This window comes from Octopus bimaculoides, chromosome 2 (assembly GCF_046866305.1).
Source record: "Octopus bimaculoides isolate indiv1 chromosome 2, ASM4686630v1, whole genome shotgun sequence".
In the NCBI taxonomy this organism is placed as follows: domain Eukaryota; kingdom Metazoa; phylum Mollusca; class Cephalopoda; order Octopoda; family Octopodidae; genus Octopus; species Octopus bimaculoides.
The window spans coordinates 47,479,909-47,490,220 of NC_142929.1; the positions used below are offsets into that span (position 1 = coordinate 47,479,909).

Below are 10,312 nucleotides of genomic sequence, written 5' to 3' on the forward strand. Positions count from 1 at the left end.
CAACAGTATCAGCACCAGGCAGTGATTAGGTATAAGCAAACTTTAGTTTCATTAAAATATATCTGTGACAGTACAGTTCTATATTTAAGAGATGAGGAATTATGTACATTATTTGCATTATTTACATTCGAGGGATATTTGTCTTCATCTTATTTGCTGTTAACACAACGCTTTGGCTGATATACCCTCCAGCCTTCTTCAGATGTCTTGGGGAAATTTTGAACCTGGGTTCTCATTCCTAAGGTATTTTTCGATGTTATTATTTATTATTATTATTATTATTGTTATTTCTTTTATTGCCCACAAGGGGCTAAACATAGAGGGGACAAACAAGGACAGACAAAGGGATTAAGTCGATTACATCGACCCCAGTGCATAACTGGTACTTAATTTATCGACCCCGAAAGGATGAAAGGCAAAGTCGACCTCAACGGAATTTGAACTCAGAACATAACAGCAGATGAAATACCGCTAAGCATTTTGCCCAGCGTGCTAACGTTTCTGCCAACTCACCACCTTTGTTATTATGATTGTTATTATTCCGGTCACTGCTTGGAATCGAACTCGGAATCTAGAGCACGGGCTACTAACCCCAAGATTCCGAGTTAGATTCCAAGCAGTGACCTGAACAATAACAATAATAATAATAGTGATAATAATAATAACATCGAAAAATACCTTAGGAATGAGAACCCAGGTTCAAAATTTCCCCAAGATATCTGAAGAAGGCTGGAGGGTATAATAGCCGAAACGTTGTGATGAGGACAAATATCCATTGAATGTAAATAATGTAAATATGTGTTTGTGACATATTTCAACATTTAAAGGCAAATTTACTGTAGTTATCATGGAGAAAAAAATTCTCTCTTATGGTAAAAGGTGTAAAAACACTATCCCTGCACAGCTTCCCAGATGCAGCGTTCACTTCAGTATTTCTTACTGAGGAAGGCTAAAAAACCAGAAATACATATATATATATATATATTATCAACAATACATACTGAAGGTATGTGTTTTATTTGTTCCCCGTTTCACTGTGGTGTAACACCTGGAGGATGACTTCCTCATTACATTGAGTGCTAGATGAGACAACTTGCCTCTGATAAGATTCAAGAATGATGGATACTGATATTTTGCCACTTTTGTGGCAAATATCTATATTGATACACACACACACACACACACGTTTATGTGTGTGTGTGTATATATATATACATACATTCATATATATATATATATATATATATATATATATATATATATATATATATACAAATATATACATATATATATACAAACATATAATATATACATACATCATCATCATCATCATCATCATCATCATCGTTTAACGTCCGCTTTCCATGCTAGCATGGGTTGGACGATTTGACCGAGGACTGGTGAAACCGGATGGCAACACCAGGCTCCAATCTAATTTGGCAGAGTTTCTACAGCTGGATGCCCTTCCTAATGCCAACCACTCAGAGAGTGTAGTGGGTGCTTTTACGTGTCACCCGCATGAAAACGGCCACGCTCGAAATGGTGTCTTTTATGTGCCACCCGCACAAGCCAGTCCAGGGGCACTGGCAACGATCTCGCTCGAAAATCCTACGGGAGCCAGTCAGGCGGTACTGGCAACGGCCACGCTCAAAATGGTGCATCTCATGTGCCACCCGCACAAGAACCAGTCCAGGGGCACTGGCAACGATCTTACTCGGCTTGCCGGGTCTTCTCATGCACAGCACATTTCCAAAGGTCTCGGTCAGTAGTCATCGCCTCGGTGAGGCCCAATGTACGAAGGTCTTGCCTCACCACCTCAGCCCAGGTCTTCCTGGGCCTACCTCTTCCACGGGTTCCCTCAACTGTTAGGGTGTGGCACTTTTTCACGCAGCTATCCTCATCCATTCTCACCACATGTCCATACCAGCGCAATCGTCTCTCTTGCACGCCACAACTGATGCTTCTAATGTTCAGCTTTTCTCTCAAGATATTTACACTCTGACGGGTATTCACATTGACATTACACATCCAACGGAGCATACTGGCTTCATTCCTTGCGAGCTTACGTATGTCCTCAGCAGTTACAGCCCATGTTTCACTGCCATGTAGCATGGCTGTTCGTACGCATGCGTCATACAGTCTGCCTTTTACTGAGTGAGAGTCCCTTTGTCGCCAGCAGGGGTAAGAGCTCTCTGAACTTTTCCCAGGCTATTCTTATTCTAGCAGCTACACTTTCAGCGCACCCACCCCCACTACTAACTTGGTCGCCCAGATAGCGGAAGCTATCGACTACCTCTAGTTTTTCACCCTGGAATGAGATAGAAGTTGTTTCCTGTTTGTTTACAGTCTTTATTGCACCTGAACATCTGCCACAAACAAAAACTAACTTGCTAGTTAACCTGCCTTTGATGTTGCTGCGCCTCTTATGTGTCCATAGCTTGCACCGGGTACATCTTATAGAGTTACTACCTACTCCTTTTCTACATACTGAGCAGGGCCATCTACCTGAAGGGGTTTGTGTTTTATCTACCTTCCTACTTATTAGGATTTTGGTTTTAGCTAGGTTGACTCTAAGGCCCTTCAGTTCTAGACCTTGCTTCCACACCTGAAACTTCTCCTCTAGTTCTGATAGTGACTCCGCAATTAGGGCAAGGTCATCAGCATAGAGGAGCTCCCAGGGGCAACCTGTCTTGAACTCCTCTGTGATTGCCTGGAGGACTATGATAAATAAGAGGGGGCTGAGGACGGAACCTTGGTGGGCCCCTACCTCTACCCGGAATTCATTGCTGTACTCATTTCCAACCCTCACCTTACTGGCAGCATCTCTGTACATGGCTCGCACAGCTCTCACTAACCATTCTTCTATCCCAAGTTTCCTCATTGACCACCAGATAAGGGATCGGGGGACCCTGTCAAAGGCTTTCTCCATGTCAACGAAAGCCAGGTACAGAGGTTTATCCTTAGCTAGGTATTTCTCCTGCAACTGTCTCACTAGAAATAAGGCATCAGTAGTGCTTTTACCTGGCACGAACCCAAACTGCATCTCATCTAAATTGATTCGCTCCCTAATTAGTTGGGCTATGACCCTCTCTGTAACTTTCATAACCTGATCTAACAGCTTGATGCCTCTGTAATTATTTGTATCTAAAGCGTCACCTTTACCTTTGTAGCAGTTGACTATGATGCTGCTACACCAGTCATTGGGTATGACTCCTTCGTGTATCACCTGGTTCGTAATACGGGTGACTAGGCTATAGCCAACACTGCCAGATATTTTGAGCATCTCTGCAGTGATTCCTGATGGGCCGGGGGCTTTCCCGGTCTTCATACTCTTAATTGCTTTATCTACCCTGGTACTATCAACTCGGATAGCTGGTCCCTCTATTGGGTCGACATACGGCAGGCTCTCTTTCTCCCATTCATTCTCTTTATTAAGCAATCTATAGTAGTGGCATCTCCAGACCTCTTTCTTTGCATCCTCATTTAATGCAAGCGTACCATCATCCATGCGAACACATTTCTCTCCTACAACATCACTATTCTCTCTCCTACACTGTCTTGCAACACGAAATACCTCGAGTCTTTGGTCCTCACGGCGCAGAACATTGGCAAATCTTTCCTTATCTGCTTCCCCTCTGGCTAAATAAACCTGTCGCCTAGCCTCCCTTCTGGCACATTGGTACAATTCCCTGCTACCACCGTTCTTCCAGTCCTTCCAAGCCTGTTTCTTTTATCTAATAGCCCTGTCTACCTCCTTGTTCCACCACCACGTTACTCTGGGTCGGGAGGGGACCTTACACCACCCACAAATCTGGTCAGTGGCTTTCAACAGGTTGTCCCGCAGAAATCTCCAATTGTCTTCCACGTTGTATGATGCTATATCCCCTTCTATTTCGTTAAATGCTTCAAGTAACTTGTCTCTAAGTCTCTGTCCGTTTGCAGGGTCTTTAAGCTTCCACACCCTTCTTCTCCAAGCCTGTCTAATTCTGGGCACCCATTTTGCCTTGATCCCAAAGTCGCTAACTACTAATCTATGTTGTGGGGTACATTCTTCGCCAGGGTAGGTTTTGGCATTTATAAGCCGCCCTCTTTCCCTATTTCTGGCTAGGATGTAGTCGATTTGGCTAGAGTGTCTGCCGGAGCGGTAGGTGACTAGGTGACTCGCAGGTTTCCTGAAGTTGGTATTGCAGACCATAAGATTGGTTGCATCACAGAACTCCAGCAGTCTGGTTCCCTCCTCGTTGCGGGAACCGAAGCCATAGCCTCCATGTATGCCATGGAAGCCTCCAGCAATACATATATATACATATATATATATATATCATCATCATCATCGTTTAACGTCCGCTTTCCATGCTAGCATGGGTTGGACGATTTGACTGAGGACTGGTGCAACCGGATGGCTACACCAGGCTCCAATCTAATTTGGCAGAGTTTCTACAGCTGGATGCCCTTCCTAACGCCAACCACTCAGAGAGTGTAGTGGGTGCTTTTACGTGTCACCCGCACGAAAACGGCCACGCTCGAAATGGTGTCTTTTATGTGCCACCCGCACAAGAGCCAGTCCAGGGGCACTGGCAACGATCTCGCTTGAAAACCCTACAAGGCCAGTCAGGCGGTACTGGCAACGGTCACGCTCAGGATGGTACATCTTATGTGCCACCCACACAAGAGCCAGTCCAGGGGCACTGGCAACGATCTCACTTGGCTTGCCGGGTCTTCTCACGCACAGCACATTTCCAAAGGTCTCGGTCAGTAGTCATCGCCTCGGTGAGGCCCAATGTTCGAAGGTCTTGCCTCACCACCTCAGCCCAGGTCTTCCTGGGCCTACCTCTTCCACTTTTTCACGCAGCTATCCTCATTCATTCTCACCACATGTCCAAACTAGCGCAATCGTCTCTCTTGCACACCACTACTGACGCTTCTTATGTTCAGCTTTTCTCTCAAGATACTTACACTCTGACGGGTATGCACATTTACATTACACATCCAGCGGAGCATACTGGCTTCATTCCTTGTGAGCTTACGCATGTCCTCAGCAGTCACAGCCCATGTTTCACTGCCATGTAGCATGGCTGTTCGTACACATGCGTCATACAGTCTGCCTTTTACCCTGAGTGAGAGTCCCTTTGTCGCCAGCAGAGGTAAGAACTCTCTAAACTTGGCCCAGGCTATTCTTATTCTAGCAGTTACACTTTCAGCGCACCCACCCCCACTACTAATTTGGTCACCCAGATAGCGGAAGCTATCAACTACCTCTAGTTTTTCTCCCTGGAATGAGATAGAAGTTGTTTCCTGTTTGTTTACAGTGTTTATTGCATATATATATATATATATATATATATATATATATATATATATATATATATATATACATATATATACATATATATATATACACACACACACACATATATATATATATATACATATATATATATATATATTTCCACACCTGCCAGCGTAATTCATCCTTAGTCAAAAGACACCTGTTGTTAATGTCCTGTTTGTTTGCATTTGTATTTGTGTACCATTTCTCCGTTTTTTTCTGTCCTTGTTTTCACATACATTTGCTGCTTTCTTCCAGGGAATCTAGTGCTTCTAGCTAAGATTTTCCTTGGGGCTGGCCAGATTGGAGCAGTCTCGAGTATAACCAGCCAAAACTGCAAAGATGATCTGGAACTCGACTAAAGAAAGAAAACTCTTATTGACCTGTCCTTTTTTTTCTTTTCTCTTTTTGCATCATCTAACTATCTGGATGTTTTGTCATCTGTTGCATGCTTGTCCCATTTTTTCTATTCGTTTTTATATACATATAGTGGCGTACGTACACTTTGGTCTCTTATATGTAAGTACATACATATATACAAATATCTAAATTTTGTACGACTCTCTTATTCTTTCAATCTTTCTGTCCTTCTTTCAGCCCCTTCACACTTACTTTGTTCTTTCCATTCTTCCTTCTTTCACTCCCCCTCTCTCACATTTCTTGGCCTTCCTTTCATTCTCACCTTCCCTCCTCTTTCACTTCACTCTGTCCATTTTCTATTTTCTTTCTTTCTCATCCCTCTCTAATTCTTCTATCCCTCTGCCTCTCTCCTCTTCTTCCACATGACCGGTATTCTGCCAAGCCTGACATTTCTTTCTTGGTTTGACTACCATCCATGCAACATCTATATTCCGTCCCATGCCTGTCATTACTTATGTCACTGCTGTAAGGCTTCACTTCCACACACGCCAGCTTAATATAATTTGTCCTTAGTCGAAAGACACCTGTTGTTAATGTCCTGTTGTTTGCATTTGTATTTGTGGACCATTTTTCCATTTCCTTTCTGTCCTTGTTTTTGTATACATTTGCTGCTTCCTTCCAAAGAATCTAGTGCTCTTACCTTAGATTTTCCTAGGGATTGGCCAGATTGGAGCAGACTCGTAAATAACCAGCCAAAACTGCAAAGATGATCTGGAACTCGACTGAGGAAAGAAAACTCTGAATGAACCATCCTTGTTTTTTCTTGTCCCTTTTTGTATCATCAGTCTGGATGTTTTGTTGCCGTCTGTTTTCTTGTCCCATTTTTTGTATTCTTATATATATATATATATATATACATATATATATATATATATATATATATATATATATATATATATATATATATATATATACATATATATATATATACATATATATATCATCATCATCATCATCGTTTAACATCCGTTTTCCATGCTAGCAAGGGTTGGACAGTTCTATGATATATTTATATATATATATATATATATATATATATATATATATATAATGTATATGTATATGTATGTATATGCTTATATGTATAAGCATAGGAGCACTGTTATGCTCATATACACACATATCTATCTATATATCTATATATCTCTATTTTTTACTTGTGTTAGTCATTGAAATGTGGCTATGCTGGAATTTAGTCAAACAAATCGGACCCACACCTCCACACTTGTTCTTTAAAGTCTAGTATTTATTTTACAAATCTCTTTTGCTGAATCACTAAGTTAGCATTGACAAGGACAGAAACACACACACATATGTATGTATGTATATTACTGTTCTGTTATATATATTTCATGGGTTTCTTACAGTTTCCTTCTACCAAATGCACTCACAAGACTTTGGTCAGCGTGGATGCTAGAGATAAAGACACTTGCCCAAGGTGCCATGCAGTGGTACTGAATACAAAACCATGTGTATAGGAAGCAAGCTTGTTACCATATATTTGAAAACATACAATTTTATGAGGTCAGTACTGCTTTACATGAAATCACATATTATTGTTTAAAAAGAAATCACATTAGTTTAACAAGGTCCAAGGTAGACTTTGGCAGTAAAAAAGTATTGTAATGTCATGGCAAAGAATATCTTTGAATATAGGTCTGCTGAGTGTTGAACTCAGCCTCAACATCACCAACAACAATAAGCAAAGCCATATTTTAAAATGTATCCCTTATATATATATGTATATATATAGAGAGAGAGAGAGAGAGAGAGAGAGAGAGAGAGAGAGAAGACATGGTCACAGCTGAGATGCTTTGAACAGTTGAGTAAACATTAACTAAGCATTATTGAAGGATTTTTCACATAGACACAAGATGACAAATTTTGTATGAAGTGATGAAGTTTAGTTTTGTAGATTTTATTGATCCAAATATTTGATTGATAGGCTTTTCACCAATCCTGATAGGTGTTAAAACAATCAGCCTTAGCAAGATTTGAACACAGAACATAAAGGGACGTAACTAGTCTTGGTTTGTAACATTGACACAAAATCACACATAATTTGGTCAACATCACATATGAACCCACCGATTTAGATACATATTTTTCCGATTTTAGTTGGATGAAAAGTTAAATCAACCTGGGTAAAGGATTACAGCATAGATCATAAAAGGAAATAGCAAAAATAAAAAAACTGCAAAGAATTTAGTCTCCATTGATTTCGCGTATACTTAAAGAAAGATAGGAAACAGAATTACAGTTAAGAAAAATAATTTTTGAAGTGCAAAAAGTTTTAGAAAACATAATAGTGTTCATGCTAGTATTGAATTGTTATAGTCTGGTGTCTATTTGCTTTTGAGTTCACGGTCATAATAAAAACGGTCGCGAATATGAAAGCAAACATCCACTGAAGTGAACGAACTTAGAAAATTAAAACTACTTGTCAGTTAACCCTTCTGTTATCAGTCAATGTTTCAGTTAATTTGCAAAACAACGAAAAGTTTATTAAAATAACTAAGCCATTATTAAGGTGGTGTTTCGAACATAAAGTAACATGAAATTTTGACGGTAGATTTTTATTTTATTTTATTTAAAACAAGGGATTTGCTTAATTAAACTAAGGGTGGTTTCAGGCGGGTTAGTAACTCACTTGTAACCACATTTCGGTTGAAATACAGTCTTTGCTTCGATATATTTTGAAAATAATGAAGAATTTATCAATAGAATTGTGTTATTATTAAACTGGTATTTAGAACATAATTTAAAGATGAAAGGTTTCATGAATTTAGATAATAGAACCAGGGGCAGAATTACTCTCATTCTCTTTCAATAAAATCAGTTGGTACATCAACTGGGGCCGTTTATGCTTGATAAAGAAGGGGCGATCTGACAAAGATGTTTCTGCAAAAGGAGTAGCAAACTTCAACATACTGGCGAAAGCTGAAACCATCTCCTAACAAGGTTTCTAAGAACTCCCTGAAAATGGTTTTAAGACTAAATTTTAAAGATGCATACCTATGGATTTGTGAAATTAAAGAGTGATTATTATTAACGGGGGAGGGGGATGCGCTCTAACGGATTCTAACACATTTTCAGTTCGCCTTTGATACTACCAACACGCTTTCCCACCCTTGCTTTAAGGGTCACTCAGTCTGGTAGAAATAGTTGTCAAATGCTCCTCAAATTACTCCCTTCCGACTTGAAAAGAAGCAGAAAGGGCGGTATGGTCATGGCTTGAATGCCTGTTAGAAATAGTAGACAAAATATCTCTGTAAACCACTCTTATCATATAAACAATGGAAGGACACTGGATTATGTAGTCCGAGACACATTGTCTGTGAAGAAAGACAGGATGGTCACAGCTGGAACGCAATCATCATAGGCCTGCTCTATCAACGTCCGACCCACGTTATAATCTCCCACTGAATGAAAAGGCGAGTATAACAGTATGTAGATAGGGTGAACGTGAGAAAGTGTGTGTGTGTGTGTGTGTGTATGTTGGGGAGGGTGCCGAAAGCAGCAACTTTTAAATTAACACGACTTATGAAAAGAATTAAAAAATTTTCTTAACTCACCTCACTAAATGCAAACTGTGTCCCAGCCGTTGTATATTCTGTAAAGGTACATTTTTCCAAATTGAGATTCTTAATAATATAAAGTAGACATGACGTATTTCTAGTTCTCCTAAAATTCTTATTACTGTTGTATAAGTTGTAGTAATAATAGTTGTACTTCTTTTTACTTTTCTTAATGTTACCGTTATAACGTTAATATTTTTGTTTGTTTGTGTTTGTTAGCTGTGTATCTACTTTTTCACTTCATTTATTTATGTCTGTCGTTGTTTTATTTATTTTCAAGACAAATATCTTTTGGCCATCAATTTTCTTCTATAGGGTATTTTTTTTAATTCAGTTTAGGAATGTTGCTTTTTTCTTTCCTATCTCTCTTTCTCTTTATCCTCCCTTCTCTCTGTTTCTTTTTCTTTTTTTTGTTTTTGTAAATGTCAATTTTTGACTCTTACTATTGTTACTTCGTGTTGCCGCCGAAAAAGGAGACCTTCAGAAGCAATTTCACGAAGTATAACCTCCATCTATTCACTAGCCAAAACAATAACTGGCAGCGAATTCAATGAACCACTTACAGGCTGATATGGATCAGGCTGGACCAAACAGATATACGTCAAGTTCATATCTGACAAACAAGTCATTCAAGACTTTATTGATTACTATTTTCTGACAGGTCTCCTTGGAAACTAGACGCTTACGGTCGTATCATTTTGTTTACATAGCTGATTTTAGGTAAGCAGAGTTATTCCCCCTGGTTAAAGAAAATATTTTCGTTTGTATTTTACTTGTCTATTCTTATGATCTTTACCTCGTTACAGTCAATGAACTGCAGCATCACCTTCGAGTATGTAAATAGCCACATAACTCCGCATCCCACTCCATGGTTTATTTCGGTCTGGTATTTATTTTACCAAAATTATTTGTCGAACTACTAAGTTATAAAACATCATGAACAACACCGGTTTTTAAACGACAATAAATAAACATAAACACGAAC

At 39.5% G+C, this 10,312-nt stretch overlaps 1 protein-coding gene across 7 annotated transcripts in view; it reads right to left on the reverse strand.

Moving 5' to 3' along the window:
* The window catches only part of LOC106875928 (tubulin polyglutamylase ttll6), a 420,072-nt gene extending 410,023 nt beyond the window's left edge, over window positions 1-10,049 (reverse strand). For 5 of the 7 annotated variants that reach the window (XM_089344881.1, XM_014924246.3, XM_014924242.3 and 2 more), the window contains exon 1: window positions 9,325-10,045. The gene's annotated coding sequence lies outside the window, so the exon portion shown is untranslated. Of the gene's footprint in view, window positions 1-9,324 lie in introns of all 7 variants that reach the window. The other 2 variants (XM_014924244.3, XM_089344857.1) reach the window with 2 other exon arrangements.
* Between the last annotated feature and the right edge of the window lie 263 nt (window positions 10,050-10,312).